Raw genomic sequence first — 26,834 nt, forward strand, 5'->3', positions numbered from 1 at the left:
TTTTCATAGATAAATGTGGTTGTATAGAAAGCATTAATTTGGTATACTGTATCAGTTATCTATGTGTTGTGATGGGGCAGGGGCAAAGGCATCACCATGGTGGCTTAGGGGTAGAAGGAAATCCCACAAAGAAAAAGACACACGCTAGTAGGGAGAGAACTACAGTACTCAATGTGAAAAAACTGGAAAAGAGGGAGTCCTGGCAGGTGGTGAACAAGCATGGTTCCCTGGAGGAGCACAGCAAGATACTTCCACACAGGCTGAAACTCCCTCTTTTTTCCATCAGTAATATGGTAACAGGGCACCATTCCTGACAGGGTCTACCACCCATGGGTGTGTCCTGCACTCCCACACAGGCAGGCTGAGTTGGTCTCTTGTTACAACTTTGGGTCACTCATTTATTTAAGATCAATTCAACCTTTTTCCAATATATATTGTGGCTTGGTGCGATAAGGCAGGACAGACAATGACAGAAAGTTTGGGACTTCAACCGGATTGCCCCATTTAGTAACGTTTGGCAATTATTAATATTAATTATTATTAATATAATGTAACAAAATTACTCATTATATATTTTGGCTTTTATGGTGCCATATGGAGTTACATTCAGTATGCAATGGCACACAATGTCAGATTGATTCATTTACTTATTCATTTTTTTTTTAATCATACTTATTGCAGTACTGGAAAGCAAGTGTGCAGAACCCATCCTGACAGCATCTGGTAAAAATATAAAATGAGCCTGAATGAGGAGTTATAGTGCACAATCACTCGCTGACTGACACTCATTCAGGATGAGGAAACATAGGAAATGTGTATTGTTCCTTCAGTTACGCCATGTCCATGTGAGTAACTGGCATCACAGGAGTCAGGTCAGATTCTCAGCACAAGGGATGACCACTTAAGCTTTGAGTGAAGTTTGGAATTAACTGGGGAGCAGCAACAAGGCCTTGGCTTCTGAAGAAGAAACAAAGAGATGGTATGGATTATAAACCAGCAGACACCAGATCTCTCCAGGGTCATAGCACCACATTCACTTTCAGCAGAATGTTAAGATGGCCCTTTGCTGGGGCTACCTTCCTTCATAGTAGACTGCTGAGGAGCTGTGTGATATATTCTAAGTCACTTTGTCTTAAAAGGCAGAAGGAATAAAACCAATAACTGGAAGAAATCAACACTCTCCACTAAAATTATGTTAAAAGTTTTTAAATCCTAGAATGTTAAGCCAGAGTCAAACAATTTCTGAATAACAACATCAAAGCATAAAGAATTATGTAGTCAGGCAAAAAAAAAAATCCACAAAGTTTATTGACTTGTAAATATTTAGCCTGGCAGCACAGGATTAGTTTCCAGGCTAAATGCTAAATTGTTGTGAGAGACGGTTATTAAGCGCTCTGAGTGTGGAGTCAGCAGGAGACACTTGCAGGTGGAAATGGGGGCAGCTTATTCAAGATTTTTTTAGAAATGTCACCGTTGCCCTGAGCACCAACTTGCAGTAAACAGAAACAGTTGGCCAGAAACATGAGAAAATGCACCATAGACAGAGAAAAGAAGCTAAAGAAACAGATCAGTGCTGATCGCCCAGCCCAGGCTTGGTCTCAACACATCAGGTATACCAATGGAGATGTTAAAACTTCTATCAGGTAGCTCTGTTTTCTTGGTCTATTGGTCGGAAAGGTGTTGGAGTAATGTCAGCTCCACAGCTTTGTACACTACATGCTGGACCCTCTAACTTATCAGTAGAGTGGCCTTTAATGACCATCCTGTCTGCATATAGACATTTTACTTTTATTTTGCAAAAAATGTTTTTAACATGCTCAATGATTGTTGCCTCCTTGGAGTCTAAAATACCTGTCACTAAATTCAATGGAGATAGTAAGTGAAGAAACTTCTAGAATGTCATAGCTGCGAGACAGATTTTACCATGGATTCAGAAAGTATTCAGACCCCCTGAGTTTCAGACTGCTTAAGGTTATTGTGTTGTAGGTTTAATCTTAAATGGATAAATTACTGATTTTGGTCCATCAATCTACACTCAGCGAACCATGATGACAAAGTGAAAACATCTTAAGAAAGATTTACAAGTTTATTAAAAATCAAAAACTAAAATCTCTAATTTGTATAAGTGTTCAGCCCTTTAATTCAGTACTTTGCAGAAGACCCCTTGACAGCATTTACAACTACATATCTTCTTGGGTAAGTCTCTAAAAGCTTTCCACACCTAGATTTGTGTAGTTCATCTCATTCATTCTGGCACATCTTCTCAAGCTCCAATAGATTGGATGGAAAGCGTCTGTAAACTGCCATCTTCAGGTCTCCACACATGTTTAAGTCTGGGCTTTAGCTGTCCCTCTCACGGACAGTCAGAGACTTGTCCCAAAGCCACTCCAGCATTTCTTGGATGTATGTGTCAGACCATTGTCTTGCTGAAGGGTGAACTGTTGTGTCATTCTGAGGTTGTATACACTCTAGAGCAGATTTTCTTCAAGGACACTTCTGTATTTGGCTACATTATTCCTTCATTCAATTCTGGCCAGTCTTCCTGCCCCTGCTGCGGAGAAGCACCCCCATATCATGATGCTGCCAACACCATGCTTCACCACAGTAGTGGTAGTAGGCATGTGATGTGCAGTGCCTGGTCTTGCTGAGACGTAGTAATTGGAGTTCTGCCTAAAGAGTTCAATTTTTCTCTCATCAGACCAGAGAATCTTTTTCCTCATGCTCTCAGAGTCCTTTAAATTTTCATATGCCTTTTACTCAAGAGTGGCTATTGCCTGATTAATCGAGGGAGATGGTTGTCCTTCTGACAGGCCTTCTGTTCGAGTGACCATTGAATTCCTGGTCACTATCTTGCCTGGTTAGTCAGTTTGGCTGGATGGCTAACTCTAGGAAGAGTCCTGGTGGTTCCAAACTTCTTCTATTTTACAATTAATGAGGCCACTGTGCTCTTGGGAACACTCACAGCTTTAGAAATGGTTTTAAACCACCTTTGCCCTGAACTGTGCCACAACACAATTTGATTGCAGAAGTCTACAGAGAGTTTCTTGGACATCATGTGTGTGTCTGCGTTTCTAAATGATGTCCAATCAATTCAGTTTGCCACAGGTGGACTCCAATCAAGTTCTAGACATGTCTCAAGGAGAATTAAATGGTGCACATGCACTCCATAATTTGGAGTGCCACAGTGAAGGTCTGAATAATTTTAAGAATGAGACATTTCAGCTTTTGATTTTTATTAAATTTGCTAACCATTCTGAAACTCAGTATCTTCACTTTGTCCTTATGGGTTAATAAATTGATGGGCAGAAACGGCAAATTTATCCATTTAAAATTAAATATACAACACAATAAAATATGCAGAAGGTGAACGGCTCTGAATACTTTCTGAATCCACTGTATAACAATTATTGAAAAAATAAATGTATTTTTACATAAGAACAATCCACAATGCTGGACTTTCATAACCCATTAAAACATTAAAAAGCCGTGTGCAGTAGGAACGTATTGTCACCTCAACTCTGTTTCTGATTATAAGAGCCTGGATCACAAAGAATATAATTGCGCTGGGAGACCAGAGGACCAGCCTGACCACCTTGAGCACCTTGGGTTTGTAGATAACAATTGCCAGCCCTTACATAAAAAAAGCAACATATACAAGAAAAGAAAAAAAAAACTTCAAAGGGTTGATAAAAGAAGCAAAAAGCATGAATGGATGGGTATCAAAATAGCAGAGAATAGCACAAGGCTGGAACTAAGCATTACAGAAACAGAAAAGGTCGACAAGTGCACATATAAGAGTGGTGTAGTAAGCGCTGATGGAGGAGCAATGCGAGTGTCAGTGCAGGAATCAATAAGACTCAGCAAGCATTCCACGTGTGAGATAACATCTGGAGCTCTGGTGCACTTTCCTCAAAGACTAAAATAAATTTCTTTGACTCCAGTGTAATAGCAGCTCTACTCTATAGAGCTGAGACTAGGCTCATATCACTTAGAAAATCTAAATCTTTATTTATAGCTGCCTGCAAAGTTTATTAAAAAATATGGAGCCGAACCAAAAAAATAATGGTGACCTACATGGTAAAGCAAAACAGGCAGGGCCGGATTTTCCTATAGGCTAACTAGGCTTCAGCCTAGGGCCTCAAGGTCAAGAGGGGCCTACATTCAAATTGTTAGCAAAATTTTATTATCTCTCATGTAATTTACAAACTTAAAAATGGAAGGTGAAAGGGCCTCATATGTGGAATAGCCTAGGGCCTCTTTTCATATAAATCCGGCTCTGAAAACAGGAGAAATAAATTGTCAAAATAAGTTAGAGAAAATATGTGTGGAATAACATTCAGTTCCATTTATGGATTTAGTTTATTGATTTGAAGGTTGGAGCAATTTCATTGTTTTGTTTATTTACTTCATCAAAACCATCCATCCATCCATTTTCTAACCCGCTGAATCCGAACACAGGGTCACGGGGGTCTGCTGGAGCCAATCCCAGCCAACACAGGGCGCAAGGCAGGAAACAATCCTGGGCAGGGTGCCAACTCACCGCAGGACACACACAAACACACCCACACACCAAGCACACACTAGGGCCAATTTAGAATCGCCAATCCACCTAACCTGCATATCAAAACCAGTGATAACAAAATGTAATGTGTTGGTAGAGTACATCAAATATATGTTTTAATGGCTCTTTACAGTATCATGAACTATTTTCTATCATTTTTTTATTTGATTTAAAAAATAGGAAAAGAATAACAAAATAAAAAAAAAACATTTTAATAAATAGCACCCACCCCTAGTATCATATACTATTATTAAAAATGAGCCCAAATAGGTTTGTGATGGCTGAAAATGCTTTCATACCAGATTCACACTCTTTCATATCCAATATACAGTATATGTTATTTCCATTTAATATTATTGTTATAACGTTACATGACTTGATTTTCCTTCTAATATGTTATATAATAGCACTGCTGCCTCGCAGTAACAAAATCATAGGTTTGCGTCCTATTATTATTACACATCAATTATCTATGAGAAAAGCATTTGCTAAGAGAAACAGCCAAGAAGGCTACTTTCTTCTATAAATAAAGATAGGAAGTATAGACAGTACAGCTCCTGGTTAGACACAGTTTGGTCTGTTGTACCAAAATAAGATTATCTTATAATTATTAAAAGCATTACCACAACCTGGCATTGAAAATCCCACAACCGCTAGACCCCACACATGCTGGAACATCACAACTGCTGACCTGTTCAGCCTTGGGATTCTTCAATTGTGATCCTCCATAACCTTCCACCCTCTGAACTTCTATGCACACTTCGCTATCACCCGGAGAAGACAATAGTCAGAGCACCAAGAGGACCTACAGAGAGAGCATGTCCTGACCACTACTGCAATATTCACCCTGGTGGTCTCCTGGTTGTGGACTGTGTGCTGAAGAATTATTTAACACACGCTTAGTATAAAATTATAGTTTTTGTTGTGCTTTTTTTTTATTGTTTCATTGGTATTTGTTGTCAACATGGCTGAAAGGTATAAGTGCCATGACCTTTCCAAAATTGCATTTCTCAGCAGTAAATCTGGCCCATTGTTGTTGTTGTTGTTGTTGTTGTTGTTGTTGTAAATCTGGCCCATTTATGGAGTTGATTCTCCCTACTGGATGTACTATTCAACTTGTAAGATACAGGGCACCAGTCCATCACAGAACCTTCTCACACACACTGGGTCACTTTACAGGGTCCAGTAACCTAATGTAATTGCCTTTGAGTTTGTCATGACTGTTTTTCACTTTTATTTAGTTGTTTTCTGATTTAAGAATTTTTGTTGGTTCAGATTCCTGACTGGTTATTAGTTATTGTCTTCCAGTTATGTTTTGGGATAGCTGTGTGTGGTTTTGACATAGTGAATTTTGTTTACCTTTTGTTTTTGTATTATTGCACCGCCATGTTTATTTTGGAATATCTGCCATCATTTTGGGCATCTGTTGTTTAGACTCAACAATGGGTTGACTGAGGCATTTCCCAGACAGCCGTGCAGAGTGATGTCATTCATATGACAGCTTTCACGCATGAAGAAAGTTCTTTAGGACATTATGATAAGTGAATGCTCTGGCCGTTTATGACATTTTTGTAAATTTTATTTTCAGAAGTTATTTGGGTGTTTGTGTGTTGATATACATCTATGACATGTTCATTTTTTCAAATGATCTAGATCAGAAGTCCCCAACTCTGGTCCTGGAGGGCCCCAATGGCTGCAGGTTTTCATTCTGACCCTTTTCTTAGCTAGTGACCTGTTTTTGATCCTAATTAATTTCTTTTGAATTCATTTTCCTTAATTAGCAGCCAAACAATAATGAGATACAAAATGAGCCAAAACATGACCAGCAAACTGTGTTGATCATACAATATCTGAAAATAAAGAAAGGTGAAGGTCTCAGGAATGCTGATCTGCTCAGGTCCCCAACACATTTTAACAGTGCTCTTAGAAAAGAGAAAATCAACAATTTCGGAAATGTATTCTGTTGCACAATGAAAGCAGCAACAAGCCAAGGAATTAAAGAACTGGCTGAATTAACAACAAGAATCAGCACCTAATTAAACAACTGGTTGAAGTGAAATTGATTGAAGTTTGAGGCCCTGACTTAGTTGGTCTTCTGTTGGCTCACTCACTTCACATTTCATTTCTGTTTGGGTGCCATTTAAGGAAAGAAATGGAGCAATTCAGAGGAATGAGGAAGAAATTCAGGGCAACAAATCTTAAAAAACAAGTCAATAAAAATTAATTCAAAAGAAGTTAATTAGGAGCAAAAACAGTGCACTAATTAAGAAAAGAATTAGAAAGAAAAACCTGCAGTCACTGGAGCCCTCCAAGACCGGAAGTTGGGGACTCCTGATCTAGACAGTCATGTTAGTCATGTGAGGGATGTCCTATTAAAATTATGTCACAATAAACTATTTGCTAAAATAGCTGTGAGTTTATGAGAATTTCATAAATATTCAGTACTTTTTTGGGTAAGGAAATACCTTGTTAAGGTTTGGAAATAGATATTAACTAAACAATTGGCTGTTGTAAATTAGAAAACCCCCAAGAGCATAAAACCAGTACAACGATTTGTAAAAGAACGTGATGTATTTGAAATCCACCAAGTGCTTAAATGCTTAAAAGCCTTAACTTCATGATTGTGTATTGGTCTGGCTAAAAGAATGGAAAAGCTTTATATTTTGTTCAGTATGTTTGACCCTGACAAGCCTATAGAGGGACTAGAAGATATTATACCTGTGGAATAATTTTGACAGCTATTTTCTCTATTAAACTCATGAAGTTAATGCAGAAACTTTGGTATCTCGGTTACCACACTCTGGCATTTGAGAACCCCCTCATTGCTGGGCCCCACAACTGCTAACCAGCTTAACCCATAAGTTTCCACCCTCTCTCTGACATCACCTGGAGAAGACAATGGCCAGTTCACCAACAGCCCCTCAGCTAATAAAGAGATAAAGTGAGAGAGACTGCATCCTGACCGCTACAGCAATAACCATCCAGCTGTGGTTTGGTGAGGTCTCCTGGCAGAGCCTGTTGAGGACTGACAAATTCATTAAAACAAGTTAAACATACAATTATTATCTGTGTCATGAAAGGTTGTTGTTGCTGTCGTGCACAGCTTTGAGGTGGTACTCTAAGCCAAATTACCCTTCCACAGCCCATTTACCAGCATGGAACCTGACATATATTGTACAGTATATGGGATATCAAGAGAGAAGTGCAAAATGACACTAGGGGAACATGTAGACCCCGCACAGGTGGTGACGGAGCAAGGATACCAGATCTGTGGGACACCAGGGTTCCTCTGTGCCATCTTATCCATGAAATATGATGATGGGAACTTGTTTTCTTGTAAAAAATGTCACCTAGAAAGTAACTAGAGAAAAATATTAAAATGCAAGTTTATAATTTAATATAGATAGCATCATCCTTTGCCACCACCACTTGTGCATAGGTCACCCCACCAGAGGACATCTCAATGATTGAAAATAATCATTCAGGTTGGAGATTCTGACTAGTGTTCAGTAGAAGTTGCATTTATAGCATGAGGAGTTGCAGCTGCTAAATAAATCTTGTTTTTGTTTGGATAAAGCATGTTCAACCATCTATCACAATACTCTTGCAAAATACAATAACTGATTTGTGGCTGGCAGGTTGGCAGTGCCTGTTGGCTGTTAACTTGATTTGTAAATTTTAAATCTGCACACCCCAAGAACAAGATACATCAGAGGGCATTTTAAGTGGTCTAACATAGCCTGTAGACTACTTAACTGTGGAAAATCAGTCATAAATAACTTCAGCAGGAATCCAGATGTGCTCAAGGCCCTGTGAGTGTTCAAACTGCACCTGAAGACCCCCCCCCTTTACTCTTTGATGTTTTAGATCAGCTAACATTCATTTATTTGAATTTCTAACTGATAATCTTGGACCTGCTGGAGTATTGCCAGCTTGGTTCTGCTATTTGTTGGCTCTGATTTTTAATCTTCTCCTTTATCATTCAGTTCATGCTTGTAGTCCCTCCATGATGTCTCTATCCCTACACTTTATTTGGTATTTGAATCATCTTGTATTGTAACTCTTACTTTGTTACTATTAATTTTATTATTACTGTATATGCTTTCTGAAAGGTTCAACGTAAAAATGAGAACTGATTGATTGAGAGCATAGATTCCAAAAGGTTGCTTTTGCTGAGTAGCACTAACAGAATTGTCACGAAGTCCAGATATTCAGTGAAATTGTTACTTGCATATCCAAAATCCTGGTCTGGATTAAGCAGATGAAACATTTTTATTTTATTTAGTCCCACATGAGAGGTTGGCTGTCAAACTAAATGAAGCAGGAGTTCAGGGTTTGGGGGTGTAGATGAGTACAGAATTGGCTAAAACAGAGCAAGCAGAAGGTTTTGGTGCAAAGAACCTTATCAGAATCGGTTGATGTTAAAAGTGGTGTCCCTCAGAAGTTAGTGCTAGGGCTGCTGCTATTGTTAATATATACAGTATAAATGATTTGAAGAGGAATAAAAGTAACAAGCGCCCTGCGGTGGGCTGGCGCCCTGCCCGGGGTTTGTTTCCTGCTTTGCGCCCTGTGTTGGCTGGGATTGGCTCCACAGACCCCTGTGACCCTGTAGTTCGGATATAGCGGGTTGGACAATGGATGGATAAAAGTAACAAGCTGGTTAAGTTTGCAGGTAATACCAAGCTAGGAGTATTGGCAGGTAATCTAGAATCTGTTGAATCATTAGAGAGGGACCTGAACAGTAGATAGATAGATAGATAGACAGATAGATAGATAGATAGATAGATAGATACTTTATTAATCCCAAGGGTTACATATATATATATATATATATATATATATATATATATATATATATATATATATATATATATATATATATATACATATATATATATATATATATATATATATATATATATATATATATATACATACAAATTATAGTATATAGGCTTTGGTAGATTTGTGGAAGATTAAATTTAATGTAAGTAAATGTGAAGTATTACACATAAGATGCAAAAAAAATTATGTTTAAATACACAATGGGATGTCTGAAAATCCAAAATACACTATATGAGAAGGGTTTAGGAGTTCTAGTGAACTTGTAACTATCTATATCCAGATGATGTATAGAAGCTGTCAAGATAGCTAACAGAATCTTATGTTATATAGCACCCTGATGTGAAGAGTACAAGTCCAAGGAGGTTATGCTGAAGTTTTATAATGCACTGAGGAGACCTCATCTGGAGTACTGTGCGCAGTTTTTGTCTCCAGGCTACAAAAAAGACATAGAAGTGCCGGAAAAAGTCCAGAGAAGAGCGACTGGGCTGATTCCTTGACTGTAGGGAAAGACTTATAAGAAAAGGTTAAAAGAGTTGAACTTTTGTCAGTTTAAGCAAATGGAGATGTAGAGGTGCCATGACTGAAATGTTTAAAATGAGTTCAACAAGAACATGGAGACACAGTTGGAAACTTATTAAGGATAAATTTCAATCAGTCAATCAGAGCTTTATTGTCATATATACAGATCACAGTGTACAAGTATAATGAAATTCTTGTTTGAGTGTCTACCTCACAGAATACAACCATTGACTAACAATTAATGGTGTAATTAACAGTACAGTAAAGCAGAAAATACATAACAGTAAATGCTACAGACCTCAAATAGCTTACAACATACAGCCTGGAATAGTAAAACTGTGAAAGAACAGGGCAGTAGTATAAAGTGACCAGTGTTGCTAAATGAGGCATTGTAATGACTGTAGCAGCTTGACAATGAAGCAGTAAAGTGACAGTTGTGCGATTCAGTAATAATAAACTAAAATGGTGCATACAGTAAATAGCTCACAGATAGCTGACAGTTCTTGGACTTGGCAGTTCAGTAAGTGACATTGCAAGATAATTTAGTGCAAAATACAGGATGTAGATCACAGGTTAAGTAGCAAATAATACATTCTGAAAATATGACAGTGCAAAAGAATGTGACCTGAATATACAGTACACATCACTACAGAGTCAGATAATTGGTGCAATGGAAGAAAGTCTAGAAGTGTAAGTGTACATTGTACAATAGTGTCAGTACTGCCAATCAATGCTTGTTCAGCAGTCTTATTGCCCAGGGATAAAATCTGTCTCAGCCCCTTGTTGTGTGTGTATGGATGTCCTAACCAGAGGGAAGGAAAAAGAAAGGCTCTACTGCAGGACATACATGTTAGAATGTTTTCCTACACAGAGGACCACAGACACATGGAATGAATTACTCCTTTTTCATTGATTAATAAGTTGATCAACTGATTGATCGAGTGAGATACCCTGAGCTTTCCAACTTTAACCTGTGATTTTTCTTGTATTCAGACTTTTTTGAAATCTAAGTCTACTCTTGTAGCGTTGTGTGGCATTGTGTAGTTATGCACTTTTTGAATGCACTTTCTGATGTTGTTTTATATAAGTTATTTTACAAAATCCCCCTGATGCTGAATTGGGTTTGTGTACATTTCTGCCTGAAATCAGTATCATTTCACCGTTCACGGAAATATCATATAATGTATTAACTGCACTATGTAAAATGTAGTGTTAATTTTCTAACCCGCTTAATCCAGATGATGGTTTCAGGGCCTGTTTTGATAGCAAAACAGAAGCATACGTAGGTATCAGAAACATCATGGACCCTATGCTCTGGCCTGTGCCCATTTTGCCCATACGTTAAGATGGCCCTGGATGAGGGATGGAACCTATCCCCAGCAAGCTATATAAAATCATTTTTGTTATATCTGGAATGCTATTGTTTCATGTAGGGCTTTACAAATTTCTCAACAGATTCCTCTCATGATGACTTTCCTCCTTCACCTGCACACACAAACAAAAGGCTGTGATTCTCCAGCTATAACCTTTGATCCTCCACTCTCTTCAGCCTTCATTTTTCCTGTACACCACTTACCCCTCAGAACTTTAGAATTTGCAGAAATTTACATATCAATTTATTCAAATATTTTTCTTGGGTATTATGGGTAAAACTTCCTTAAGAGAATGCTGGAAACATCGGGGCTCACGAATTCGGGCTGCTTGATTTAAATCGTAGAATAGCTGCGAACACCTCCACTGGTCATTAGTAGCGTGTAGCGGTTCAAAGTTTCTGACCTCCGGCAGGTGAAACGTAACATTTAATACCACCGCTTAGGTAGGACGGCTATTTTGGTCAGGTTGTGTCTGCTAGAGAGCGTGCATGTTTTAATTATAACTTGTAGATATTCATTGTATTTATAATTTTTAAAAACAAGTTTGGTAAAGGTATACTGAGTGTGTATTCACATAACGACCGCCAAGTTATACATTTAAAATCAAAGCACCTCTGGAAAAATCGAGAACGAAAAAGCCCATGAAAAGCGACAGTCACCGTAAACCCCGAGCGAGACGAAAGTGAGAGCGTCTCCTTTAAACGCGGGGCCCGAAGGGAGGCTTGCAAAGCGTCTCTTTGTCGCTATAGCAACGGACAAGGGGCGGAAAGCGAATCCTTTTTGTAATCCCCTTCTCTCTTTCTGTCTCTCGCAGGACCAGCACAACTTGGGGCTCTGCGAAGAAGACGCGGGTTCAGCTCAATGTCGGGAGGTAAGACTTTTAACTTTTAAGGGACTGCCTGCTTCGGCTCCGGACTTTTGCCAGATGTGTCCCTCTGGCCCACACACTGTTGCATGTTAGCAAGATCACAACAATAGCAGCGTGTTCTAGCTATATAGGCGGGATTCTGTTTTTTCGGTTTTATTTCCTTAAACTTTAGTTTCATGTCGCTTGCCCCAGGTGAAGGGGGAAACCAATGTCTCTTATTTATGTCGTATCTGAATCAGACAGATGACACGAAAATATACAAAAACGACTTATGTTCCAGAAGTCCATCCTTTGGAGCTGAGGGGAAAGTTTGGTCAAGTTCGCTCGTAAGCTTGGAAGTGGACATTTATGCTCCTGGGGCTCGATTTCTCTTCTGCGGAAAGTAACTCAAGAGAAATGAAAAAGTGCTTTGGCTTAGCGAGGTGCAAAGTCCCCTGCGTTTGTCAGGGTGAGGTTTAGTTTACCATTAAGGTGAAATGCTCACTTTTATTTAAACAAAATTCGTCCCCTCGTGTTGTACGCCCCACCCTAACTTTTACCTCTCTTAGTTAAGCTTAGCAAGCTTACTAGATTTCATTTTTTCGTAAGTTCAAAGGCGTCTAGTCGAAGCAGTTGAATTGATCATATTGTGCAATAAAGATCATAAGGACGGAGAATGGCGGTAATTTTCATTTTTCACCCTTTTTGCAGACAAACGAGCAATCAGTTCCGATTCTAGATCATGAAAATGGTGTTCTAGAATCAAGCAAATGTCTGACTGGGGGGCATTAGTTTTATCTTTTCCATAGGAGTTTATGTACCTTTTTTTTTCAAGTACATAAATGGCGCGTAATACGTGAAAGGTGCTATATAAAATTGAAGCTTGAATAGATAGCTCGTCCTTTGTCGCGTCGCCGTGCTTTGGGGCTTTGGAGTCTGGGGGTGCGAAGGCGTGCGTGTGTCCTGTATGGTGGCATTCATATATCTTTGATTACTGCTTTGATGTGTCCTTATATAGTGTTTACAGATATTACATGGTTCCCACATGATATTGGGGCAGAGCGGGTGTTTAGAATGCCGTGTTGTGACCAACATGCTGGCGCATCACTGTGGATCTGGTCCGATGAATCTGGACTAAACTCCGACTCTTTCCGACCCAGAATTACCCAACCCAGTGCAAATAATGGAGGGATTAATATAATGCATGTGCTCATGTCAACTGAGCCCGCCCCAACACCCCCCTTCCCATTTATAAAAGGCCCCGCGATCCTTCTGCTACCACAGGCTGTAGAATTCCGACCAAGGGGAGCCAAAACTCCGCCTTTAAGGGACTAGCAGCTAAATGGAGCGGTAAAAGAATGACGCACCTTTTTATGTAACCAGGAACATGGACCTTGTACCTGTGTCTTGATTATTTTTTAGGTGATTTTCCAAGGAGGTGACATTTTAAGTGGCATTAGTGTGCCTGTGCACAACACTAAATACCAAGAGATGATCTCTTATTGTGGAGGTTTTACTACATAAGTTTCTACATGCGGATCTTGTATTTATTTTCCTGAGTAAGTAGTTTGGCAATTTAGGGCTTCTGTGATCATTTTTCCTAAAACATTCTCTTTTGAAGAACCTTGTGTGTGAATTGCCCGATGTAACCAACTGCTTAAGGAGACCAGCTAAGAATTTCAAGTACCACCTCAACGTGGCTTTATGATCTCGAGCTTTTAATTCTTTTAAAAGTGACTTTACCATACTTGCCACCCTGATTCCAGCCATCCATTCAATAACCCGCCTATCCAGGTACAGTTCATGTGAAAACTGGGGAGCAGTGTTGGGTACGAGACAGGAACCAACTGTGGTTCAGTTCATTGTGGTCTCTTCCGCAAAAGCACAAAGACAGGCTCAGATTTACAAATACAATATGGAAACAGTTAAGTATATAACCATTTAACATATGTACAATATGTGTAAGCACATGTTTATTCCTACTTACTCTTTTCAGTTTTCTGTATTGCCACTATACATACATGCAAGCATTTTTAAAAATGCTTAATCTATGTAAGGCTGCAGGGGAGCATCGCAAGGTCCACACACACATATCCACAGGGATGTGGGAGGAAAACAGAAGCAGACACAGGGAGAACGCACAAACTCCACACAGGCAACCTGCATCAGAATTTTTTAATAAAAGCTCTCAAACATGTTAATTTTATTATATTTCTTCATCAATGTTTATGTATTTATTTATTTTTCTTTGGTGAATCCTCAGTACCACTAATTGTCTATTAATCATTTTAAAAGAAATAAATTCAAAGATTTTTCTTTGTGAAGAATATTTGGAAAAGAGAATGTCCATAATTTTTTAACCTGCTTTTGCAATTCTCCATCACAGGGTACCAGAGCCTATTACAGAGCAGGATCCAACCCAGGAAGGGGCACCAGTCCATAGCATCATGCACTTTTAGTGTCAGATTAATGTAACCGGTGCACGTTTGGGATGTTGGAAGAAAAGTGGAATACCCAGACACAAAGAGAAGGTGTAAACTGCACACAGGCGACAGCTGAGAGGAGGTTTTAAACTTGGATTGTAGGATCTGTGAGGAAGCAGTGCTGAACACTGTGCCATCTTGCTGCCACTTCACCATTTTGGTATTTGATGCTATTCTTGCTAAGGCCGACAGTGCAGTACAAAGTACCAAGACATGCTGCAGCAGACACAGACCATTAAACAAAGCAAAAGCAATCGAAACAAATCCATGATATATTAAAAATATAAATGCCACGTGTAAAACTACTTCAAGTGTGACAGCCTGTGTACCGTTTGCATGTTCTCCCCATGTCTTTGTGGCCTGCCTTATTTTTTTTCTCTCATTACAAAAATGTGCATTTCAGTTTAATTAGTGGTCCTAAATTGACCCAGTATGAGTGGGATGGTGCCCCAGTCAGGGTTGATTCCTGCATTGCACGAGTGTCACATAGACAGACACCCATCCTCTGTGACTCTGAACAGGATATAAGGGTTTGAAGATGGACAGATGAGCCTGCTGTGCCGGCCATCACTACTTCTTGTCAGTCTTTCATTTACATTCTGTCGTGATGTCGGGGAATTTGCACGTTTCTCCAGAGCCTTTATGTCCACCTGTCGTGTTTCATTCATTTAAATTTTCTTTCAATTTGCATTATTTTCATGTGTGGCTTTATGTTTTTACGCTTGTTTGATTTGTTAAGCACATTGTGATGATGCTCATTGTAGAAGGTGCTATATAAAATAAAGATTCATTTGTCAGGTTTCAATAACTGTAACTACAGTATATGCATCATCTAAATAGAAGAGTCGTGAGATTGAATTTATCATGCAAGGTATTGTATAGAAATAAAAAGCTGCTGATTTGGACTACAGCCTGTATGGAGTTATATATGAAGTCCCATCTTTTATTTAAATAATCCCAGCCCGTCCAGGGTCTCGTTTTTAAAGGTGAGCTTGGCCTGTGGCCCCTTTAAATAATCATTGACAGTCGACATTCTTGTGAAGTGCTCTCATTCTTTAGTTTGCTTGGTTGGTTTTCAGAAATTCAACTTTTGAGCTTCCAGTGTGGTAAATAGTGTGTTTATTTTGGAAAATTAGCTCGGCAGGATTTAAAGGTGTCAGTCTGTGAAGGGTGGGCTGGCACTCCATCTGCGGTTCTTGCCTTGCACCCAGTCCTGCGACATCCCTGAACTGGATCACTAAGCTATGGACAGGTGGAATTAATTCTTTTAATTCTTTTGCATTTATATAGCGCTTTTCTCACTACTCAAAGCGCTCAGCAATTGCAGGTTAAGGGCCTTGCTCAAGGGCCCAACAGAGCAGAGTACCTTTTTGGCATTTACAGGATTCGAACCGGCAACCTTCCGATTGCCAGTGCAGATCCCTAGCCTCTGAGCCACCACTCCACCTTTCAAGCCAGCACAGTGCATTTAAAGGTTCATGCCCATGACTTTCTGTGTGTTCTTTTTCAGTATAATCCTAATGGTGGTCCTATCTGCACTAGTAGCGTCCATAGTGCATTGATCCACTCCACTGGGAGATTAACACGTGCCCAGAATCCCTGAGTTCACGGCACACAGAAATCAACACACTTGGTCGGCCTGATTTTAAATATGTAGGAGGCCGTTCTGGTTACAGAAGCTGAGGGAAAGTGCGCAGTTGACGGTAGTTGCCATTGTGCTGCTGAAACTCTATCTCCATTGAAACTGCAGAGTGTGAGGTCACCAGGGGTCTGCTGCCTGGTTCAAGTGTTGTGGTTTGCTTCCTTCAGATGCTATAAAATGTGCCATTGTGATAAGTAGCAATAAAGGATTAGCAGCAATGGAGAACTATTTTGGAGTTTTTTGTTGGCACCTTTAGTGTAAAATTGCTTAATGTGCTTAGCGGGAAGTTTAAAAGGCCCATACCACCCTATGAATTATGCATGAGCACCCAAAGAAAGGAGTGACATTGCACTTATTTTGTACATTTTATAATGCTGAGATCTGAAGGGAACAAATTGAGATTTACTTGCCATTAATATTCACAGAAAGTGAAGTGAAATTAATTCTATATCCAACCATCGTTTTAATAAGCTCATTCACAGCAGAGCAGTGTAAGGCATAGCCATCTGTGGGGACGGGGACAGTCCATCACAAAATTGCAAAAGATCCTATTCTGTTTGTCTTTTATCTTTTTTCGGATCCCACTTTTTCCTCATAAAATAGTCTTATCGTTAAATGTATAGAGTATGGTTAAATCCTTAACTTGCACGTCTGATTAACATGAAAGTGTCACCACTCTCTAGCAGCATGATAACTAAGAATGTATTAAAATACTTGACTTCAGTTTATTGAGAAAAAACACAAGCCACCTTAGGGTGTCACGGCAGCATCGGGCACAAGGCAGGAACTAACACTTGGGCAGATGCCCATTTATCATAGGGCACAGTCACATCATGCCAGTTTAGAGTCCAATATCAGCAAGCACAGCTTTGAAATGTTGGTTAGACAGGCAGAGAATTCAAACTCCAAACAAAGAGTTACCAGGCTAGGTTTTAAAGAAAAGGTACCTGCAGGTTTGAACATGTAATTGAACCAGCTAGTCCAATATGGCACATTTCAGTTATATTTCTCCTCCCATGATTCAGCAGGACAGTGCTGTGTGGAGTTTGCATGTTCTACCTGTGCATATATGGATTTTTCCCAAAGCACTGTGGTTTCTGAAATAATTTGATCTCATTGCTGTTATCTTGCAGAAGTTATAGTATTGAGTCATGTTAGATTGAAGGGTCTCACAGCCCTGTGGTCCAAAAGGAATTGAGAAGAAGAAAAGACTGTGATTTAACTTATACGTTTCAAAGATATGTGCAGTATAGGTAATTATTAGGTACAAATGTGCTCATTTTGGGCGACAGTTGTTGTCTTTGAAAGTTTTTTATTTAGTGTAGATAGATAATGGGCTATATAACAGATAGGTAGCATTTTTTGTCCCATGTGGAAAATTTGGCTTTTTACAGAAGATCTATAAATAAATATTATAACAAACAACAGCCCCATACTCAAATATACACCAGTATGACTAGATAGATAGATAGATAGAAAGAAAACTTCTGACTTGGCAGTTGCATTATGCAAGTGTATTGCTGCTGGCATAAAGGAGCCCTAACAGCGTTTCCTGGCACACTTCTGTTGAATAATTCGTTGGCTGAAAGTCCTCTGTGTTATTGTCTCAATGATGTGCAACATTGTTCATAATGGCACTCAGTTTTGTTTTAATTCTGTCCTCCGCTACGATCTCCAGTGGGTCCAGAGTGCATCTTATAACTGAGCCAGCCCTTTTAATTAGCTCATTCATTCGGTTGAAGTGACATTCCCAGCCCAACACACCACAGTGTAGAAAATCACACTGGCCATCAGAGTTGCACAAGACGTGAAGGATGTCACTACCCACCCACATTAAAGGAGCACAGTCTGCTCTGCCCTTTCTTATATAGTTCCTCAATGTTCTGAGACCAGTTCAACATGTCATTAATGTGAACCCCCAAGTACCTGTAAGAGTGGACCACCTCTACATCCACTCCTTGAATAGTGGCCAGACATAGAGGCTCTGTGGTGCAGTGAAAGTCAATAACCAGTTCCTTACATATTTAATTTACGATCTAACTTCCAGGCTTCAAATTCTGTGCCCAGTTGCTGTCTGTGTGGATTCTGCATCTTCTCGTTGTATCATTGTAGGTTTTTCTCCCTTGTCCCGCAGATGTTCATACAAGTTTAACTGGCAATTCTAAACTGGGTTTGTGTTGTTGTGGGCATGCATCCTGCAGCAGACTGGCACCCCACTCAGATTGGTACTATATATGTCCTTATGCCCTGTGCACCTGGTGTATGCTCTGGCCCACTATGACCTTAAAGTTTATTTAGCAGCTTGGTTGATTGACTAATGAACATTTGGTAAAAAAAATTCCGCCATGCATTTTTAAAATCAGGTTTCTACATCTGCCAAGTCTTTTTTTAGCAAAATGACCCAAACCTCCTCATGTTTGATGGAAAGTAAAAATTCTGTTTGCCTGAGCCATCCCTCAATCTCTCCTGTTTTGTTTTTTCAGCCATTCCTGCATATGTTTGGCCACATTCATGTTATAAGATGGAATCTCTTTCCGTATGCCAGGTCTCTTGAAAATTGCAGCCATTTTCTTGCTGTATTTCTTTGTACTTTGATGTGGCTCTTCTGTTCTGTTTTCACACTGAGGATTCCCAGCATGGTACGGTGCGTCAAAGTGAGGATGATGTGCTGTTTTCTGCTTGCACTAAGTGAAGTTTATATTGTTAAGCTCAGTTTTGGTCTGCTGTTCTGCTTGGAGTCCAAGTCTCCACTTCTAACCAGAAGCAGTGAAGATATGACATGTCTACTCTCTCTACTCTCATGCCGATACAAAACTGATTTTTTTTTTTTATATAAATGTCAGGCTCCTTTGTCCCCATCTCCTCCAGATTCTCAGTTTCAGAATGCACTTTGTGTTGCATACATTCTCAGTTGTGTCTTATTTGTCCCGTTTTATTATTTACTGTACTTCTTGCAGTTAGCGGTTTTTAGCACCTTGGCTGGTGCTTTTCAATAGACTCATTTTGAAATTGATAATGTAACTATGGATCATTGATCTTCATGGTGTTAGGTGTTATACTAACTAACTGTGGGACTTTCCAAAGATCAGTGTACAGTATTTAATGTGAACTCCTGCCATGCTCTTTAATTACACACAAGAAACAATGTGACTTCAGGAAACAACTAGTTGCTCCAGAGCAAGAATTAGGGAATCAGTCATTTTCTGATATTTATTTATAATTCATTCTGAAGGATCTCTACAATTTCTGTTATTACTGTACTTTGACATTACAGAGTTTAATAACAGTTGATCTATTAAAAATCTGCACTTTGTGTGCCTAAATCAATGTAATCCAATAACATGATTGAAACATTAGGCACACGGCAGGAATTAAGTCTGCACGAGGTGCCAGTCAATAGCAGGAACTCACTTGTACCTACACTGGGCCTGTTTAGAGTCAATCACTAGTCCAGCATGCACCTCTTTGGATGTCAAAGCAAAGCCCTCGGAGACAGAGAGAGGGTGGGCAAATTCCATATTGAGAGTGACACTAACACCATTGGCAATGCGAAGTACACAAGTTCCAAAACAGATATTCAAATAACTGTCAAAATACAGAGCAGTGGGTTGAAAATGTGTAATTTCAATAAATGAAATAAACACAAGTAAACTTACCACTCCCAGGCACATTCGAAATGAACCACCAAGAACTGTGGGAGACCCTTTGGATTTAGGGGGTGGAGGGCAGTTCCTGGAGGTAATTATCAAGTGACCCCAAAACACATGAAACATAACAAAGGCAGTGGAAAGGCATCGACAAACCAAAAATAAAGAATGATGCAAATAAACATCATACATCAAAGTATCAAAAGTTATCAAAAGAGATATGAAACATGAATTTAAACCCCAGCTAGGGGAGGAACCCTGGCTGAGACATGACAGTCAAAAATCAGGACTGTGTGGCAGGAGCACAAACCAAGGTGTCACCCTAAGTTCCTGTCAAATCTGCTAGTTCCAGTGTGTCATGGATGGCCACGGCCTATTCCAGCAGATTTAGAGGCAAGGCAGACGACAGCTCTGGACAGGACCCACTCGCACACATACTCCCCACTCATAGTTAACCTGAAAAACTGGAGGAAATCCCACACAAACATGGGGAAAACATGCAGAATCTACTCGGACAACAACTGAGTGTAGTATTCAATCCCAAAATGCTAAATCGGCAAGGCAGCAGCACCAGTACTAGTATGGGCTTGAAGCTTCCACGCTAGTCTGTGCAGGATGGAATGAGTACCTGCATATTCATATGCATCAGCTGCAAGTAATGAAAAACACGCCTTTTATGTAATGTGCCTTCTTTACAGGTGAAGAACAAACTGGGAATTTCCATTCAGTTCTACACCTGATATCTGGCTCTTTACTTGCTTTCATGCCGTGATTTCTCATTTAAATGACAGTGGTGGTGGTGTTGACGTCTTGTGTTTTTTGTGCTGCCTCACATTTCTTGCATCCGATCACTGTCTGGGTGGTGTTTGCATCTCCTTTGTCCTGTGTCTGTGTGAGGTTTCCTCAAGGTAATCCATTTTCCTTCCATATCTCAGAAGATATGTAGGGGAGGTTAATTGCCATTTGCGGACTGAGTGAGCGAGTGTGTGAACTGGGCCTTGTGATGGAGTGGTTGCTCCCTGCCTTGTATAGGCCGGGTGCCTGCGACCCTGAACTGGATTAAGCTGCTTTGGGAGTATTGTTGTTTTTATTGTTATTTTACTGGAAACAACTTCTTAGTTTCTGATTCTGTCTCAAGGGATTGGGAAGACTTTCTTAGGGATGCTTTAAGTTATTCCTGCATACAGTGTCCCGTATCGGTCTTTATGCATACAACATGGTAGCCGTGCATGTAGCCCTGCAAGATGAGTGTGGACAGGAGCAGCAGTTTGTGTGATTTCAAGGTTAAGACAGTGGTGGCATTTGAACAGGTCACGATTAGGTTAGGGCAGCATGGTGGCGCAGTGGTAGTGCTGCTGCCACGCCATAAGGTGACCAAGGTTCGCGTCCTCCCTGCGTAGAGTTTGCATGTTCTCCTCATGTCTGATGGGTTTCCTACGGGTGCTGCAGTTTCCTTCCACTGTCCAAAGCCATGCAGGTTAGGTGAATTGGTGATGCTAAATTGGTTCTGCTGTGTTTTTGGGGTGTGTGTGTGTGTGCTTGCCCTGTGATGGCCTTGCCCCCTATGCTAGCTGGGAGACGCTCCAGCACCCCTGGTGACCCTGTTCTGGATTAAGTGGGTTAGAAAATGACATGACGTGAAACTTTGTGTTACAGGTGGAGCAGCTTAACTTTGAAGGCATTCATTCATTTCTAAATCCCGAGGATACATTGTTGCATTTGTTTTGCAATATTTTTTGATTGCTTTGTGCTAGCTACAAATCATAAAGTTTTGATGGGGTAGTAGGAGTCAGATGCATATTGATCTGGTACTTTTTTTATCTATTTTCTGAATATGTATTTTTCCATTAGAAGGTTGTGGGGGCTCTGAGTGTATACCAGCCACAATGAGCACAAGGCAGCCTCCAAACCAGTAGAAATGTCACTCCGGCACAGGATACTCTCACACACAGCCATTTTAGATCTGACAATTTGCTTAACACGCATCTCTTTAAGATGTGGCAAGAAAAGTGGAGGACCCCAGAATTAAAAAGGCATGCAGATGTGCAAAGAATGTGCAGCAAAGGCACATACTGTACCTCTACACCATTGTGGAAAAGGTCCAGGGTTGCTCCCTTGTTTGTGCTCAATACCGTTGGGAAAGGCTGCACACAAACATCTACAGGAAGAGGCAGAAGTCAGAAAATGAATGGCTGGTCAGTGTGGTTGTGCTGCATCAGTCTGGTTAGCTGGAGCACACACTGCCATTATACTATCATTCATGGTAGAGAGTGTATATCTGAGAGTACTTTACAGCACACTTTTGACACTTGTTGCATAAATCTGTAAAGTGAGCAAAACGGGTTTTTATAGGCGCAGTCAGATGTTTAGAGACTGAAAGCTTACAGCCTCATTCTGTGATAACTTCACCTCCAAAGTGATTCTCGCTTACTGAAACGTGCAATATGACGGAAGGACAACCTCAACTTGGACATAGTTGGGACGATATGGAAAATACAAATAAAAACTGAAGGCAGTAATTAGTAAATGATAGGAAATGATCTCTGACCTGAAAGCAATGTAACAGTCCATTATTTGTTGTTATAGCTAATGAATTTTATTTTTTTTTTTCCAATATAAATACTTATTTTCATTTTGATAGTGGCAGCATAGGTGGCACAGTGGGTAGCGCTGCACCCTTGAAGTAAGGAGACCTGGGTTCACTTCCCGGGTCCTCCCTGCGTGGAGTTTGCATGTTCTCCCCGTGTCTGCGTGGGTTTCCTCCCACAGTCCAAAGACATGCAGGTTAGGTGCATTGGCAATCCTAAATTGTCCCTAGTGTGTGTGTATGTGCCCTGCAGTGGGCTGGCGCCCTGCCCAGGATTTGTTTCCTGCCTTGCACCCTGTGTTGGCTGGGATTGACTCCAGCAGACCCCCGTGACCCTGTAGTTAGGATATAGCGGGTTGGATAATGGATGGATGGATAGTTGCAGCATATTCAGTGAGACCAGCTATGTTATATGGGTTGGCGATGGTGGCACTGACCAGAAAGCAGGAGGTGGCAAAGTTAAAGGTGCTAAGATTTGCACTGGGTGTGACGAGGATGAATAGGATTAGAAATGAGTACATTAGAGGGTCCGCTCAAGGTGGATGGTTGGGAGACAAAGTCAGAGAGGCGAGATTGCATTGGTTTAGACATGTGCAGAGGAGAGATGCTGGGTATATTGGGAGAAGGATGCTAAGGATAGAGCTGCCAGGCAAGAGGAAAAGAGGAAGGCCTAAGAAGAGGTTTATGGATGTGGTTAGAGAGGACATGCTGGTGACGGGTGTAACAGAGCAAGGTGCAGAGGACAGAAAGATATGGAAGAAGATGATCCGCTGTGGCGACCCTTAACGGGAGCAGCCGAAAGAAGACGAAGCATATTCTAAACTAAGTTTGGGCAGTAACGAATTTACCAGTTTGTAACCTTGCCTTTCCTTCTCTTAATTTGATTAGATTAATTTAATCAAATGTGTTAATCCCAAAGGGAAATTTAGATACATACAGCAGTAGAAACAAGTACAACAAAGACAGCCTCAAGTGTCGAAGACCGCAAATTATTGAGTGTTTCAGGTCTAATTTTATCCCATTCTTCTTTCAAACAAGTCTTAAAAGTGTGCAACAGAATTGCATTTTGTGTTCAAAGTCAGCCATGCTTTCTCAACTGTGGACAGGTCAGGACTGCAGGTCGAGCACCCACACCCTCTTTTATGCAGCTTTTTGACGGCAGCATATGTTGCTCTGTACATTTCAACATAAATGGTGCCTTCACAAAAGTCCAGGTTAGACACCCAATTTTACCCAATGACCTTACAGATGCTGACTTGTACATAGTCACAGTCTGGATGGTCTGTAGGACCCGATGTGCGTTTCTTCCTAAAAAGACCTGAAACTTTGACCACAATACATGCTTCTACTGTGTACTACATTTCTTTAGATTCCTGAAATCTGTTAATTATAACCTTTTGTGGGTGAAATACCCAAATTCCTTCCAATCTGTCTATGATAAACATTGTTTTTATATTTTGGAATGATTTTCTTATGTATTTGTGGGAAAATTGCCAATCCTCTACAAGTAAAAGAAGTGAACTCCTGCTGTGGGTATTTTGGAGGCTGCTGAAGTTATTTGACACCCGGCCCAACTGAGATTTCTGAAAGTAGTTCCCTTAGTGGTGTCCTAAATCGTTACCCTAAGCTCTGCCAGGGGGCCAAGGACATTGCAGTCTTGGCTGTTGTTTCAAACAGGACGATAATTATCCAGAAATAAAATTTCCTTTCCCCAGCCATAACCCAGCAGTAATAATGGATCATTGGGACAGCTAATCCAGCCACCCGAAAAACCCATGTTGTGTTGGGGATCATGATGGAGGGTCATTCAGTTCAGCAGCAGCAGGCCCAAAGTGTGATCTTAGAGGGAAATCTAAGTGGGGAACAAACAATGTGCTAAAAATTTTGCAGCCTCCATCTGAGGATAATGTGACATTATCATTTTAAAGAGCCAAATTATACTATTTTGTTTATTAAAAGTGACTCAGTAGGTCAAAACAAGCCAAACGGGGGACAACGGAGGCAGGGTAGGTGAGGTCTGAATCTTATTACATGAGCTGCTTTGTTTCACAGCAGATGGGTAGTTGGCAGAGAGCTATTAGCTCATCATAAACAATGAATGTGAAAGCGTTTGGTGCTTCCCCCATGGGGGATTCATAGGCTCATATTTACTAGATAGTCGCTCAGGAAGTCACAGCCAGACCCTGCTTAACACTGCAAGAGGAATTAAAAAAAATATAAAGCCTTTCTAGATTGATGTTGAAGAAGTGGAGCAAGGGTGTATGTGACTGAAATTGGAGTCCATTTTCGAAACCCACATAATTCAAGGGTAGGATCACGAGGACTTTGCTGTGCACACTGCAAGAATTCATGAGTCAAATGGGACCCTGGCACATGCATTGATATAAAGACCCTCACGCTTGACTGTCTGTGCAGCCCCCCCATCCCTTACCTTTTAGTGAATGCCACCTCCACCTCTATCACTTAATAAAGTCTATCTATCTATCTATCTATCTATCTATCTATCTATCTATCTATCTATCTATCTATCTATCTATCTATCTATCTATCTATCTATCTATCTATCTATCTATCTATCTATCTATCTATCTATCTATCTATCTATCTGGTGGTCAACCACACACACATACAGTAATCTACACAGTTTACCACTAGAGTAGAGCTTCTACTGGATTGTGTTGGGACTACAGACAGATGCAAAATGGAATGGTGAGCATGAAACAAACACCAAGACTGCAATCTCCTTGGCCTACTTGGAAAACATAGAGCTGAGACCCGTGCACCTAGTCTAGGGACCCTCAAATGAACTCACTACCCAGTAAATTGCAATCAGTCCCACCTCCAGAGCTAGCCGCAAATTGGATCTTAAATAGGAGAGCAGTTATTGGATTAGGGGAAACTTGGAATTGAGCTGACAGATACTCATAAATGGCAGCAAGAACTCTTGAACTTTTTACGCATTTTGCCATGTCAGTGCCCCTAAATTTCAGTTAGATGTGTTTTTACCATGTGCCTATACAAGTGGATTAGACGCTTCATTCCCTTTGATAATAATTAATAATAATAATTCTTTACATTTATATACTGTCGTGTTTTTCTCACTACTCAAAATGCTGCAGTGAATGGGGAGCCACTAATGTGTAGCATCCACCTGGGTGATGTGACGGCAGCCATTTCTGTGCCAATACGTTCACCACACATTAGATGTTAAGTGGTGAAGTGGTGAAAAAGATAGCCAATTAGAGACAGGAAATGATTAGGGTCCAGAATGACTAGACCATGGTGGGCAGTTTAGCCTGGACATCGGGATACACTCTGCTCTTTACGAATGATGTCCAGCAATCTTTTATGACCACAGAAAGTCAGGACCTCATTTACGTCTCATCTGAAGGACTGTGCCATTTTTACAGCACAGTGTCCCCATCACTGCACTGGGACATTGGGATCCACATTCATACCACAGGGTAAGCGCCCCCTGCTGGCCTCACCAACACCTCTTCAAGGCAGTAACCCAAGCTGTTCCTAGATGGTCTCCATTGAAATGCTAGTCAGGCCCAAATATGCTTAGCTTCAGGTGGATGACGTTTTCTGAAGTGCTTGTGGTATGGTTGCTGGAATTCTGTTGCAAATCCAAATCTAAAATATCATAATTAGGCAAGTCTCATATTACCCGACATTGTAAGTGGATGGTACACTTATTGTGCCAGTTGGACCACTGATGAGTTTAGGAGCTTGCTTAAGGTCATACAATAACTGAGTGTTAAAATCTGGACAGATATCCTTGTGGTTTAGGGTGCAGCACTTCAGCCACACTGTTTGTTGGTCTTTTCCTTGAAATGCGCTGGCTGACACAGTGAGCTTGTAGGACCCGGTGAAGGGAATGAACGCCACAGTTGAAATGGTGGCACAGTGGAGTGCGGTTTAGCACTGCTGCCTCACAGCTCTGGAGTATGAAACCCTGTTTGTGTAGTTTGCATGTGCTGCCCTTCTCTCTGTGGGGTTTTCTCTGGGAACCACTTTTCCTCCAACTTATTTTTTATTCGTTTTCAGACCTAGTTATTCATTTCAAGGTGCCATGTCTATTCTCGCAGCCTTGGAAACACGGCAAGAGCCAACAGTCCCGAATGGGGCTCAGAATTCAACATTCACACAGGGCCATTTTGGAGTTGCCTAGTTGCAGTTAGGTTTCTTGTTGACGCTAAATTGACTCGGTGAAAGTAAGCGTGCCCTGTCTACAGTAGGTCAAGCTTTGTGTCCAATGTGAGGACAGGCTCTGGTACCCTGTGACGCTGATCTGAATTCCACTTTCTCGGAAAATGAGTGGATAATT

The 26,834-nt window shown here is 40.5% G+C and overlaps 1 protein-coding gene across 1 annotated transcript in view; it reads left to right on the forward strand.

Annotated features, from left to right (window-relative positions):
- Positions 1-11,997: 11,997 nt before the first annotated feature.
- si:ch211-145o7.3 (forkhead box protein N2) overlaps positions 11,998-26,834 on the forward strand; it is a 39,747-nt gene continuing 24,910 nt past the window's right edge. The window contains exon 1 of the mRNA XM_028802784.2: positions 11,998-12,169. The gene's annotated coding sequence lies outside the window, so the exon portion shown is untranslated. The remainder of the gene's footprint in view (positions 12,170-26,834) is intronic.

This window comes from Erpetoichthys calabaricus, chromosome 1 (genome assembly GCF_900747795.2).
Source record: "Erpetoichthys calabaricus chromosome 1, fErpCal1.3, whole genome shotgun sequence".
NCBI classification, from domain to species: domain Eukaryota; kingdom Metazoa; phylum Chordata; class Cladistia; order Polypteriformes; family Polypteridae; genus Erpetoichthys; species Erpetoichthys calabaricus.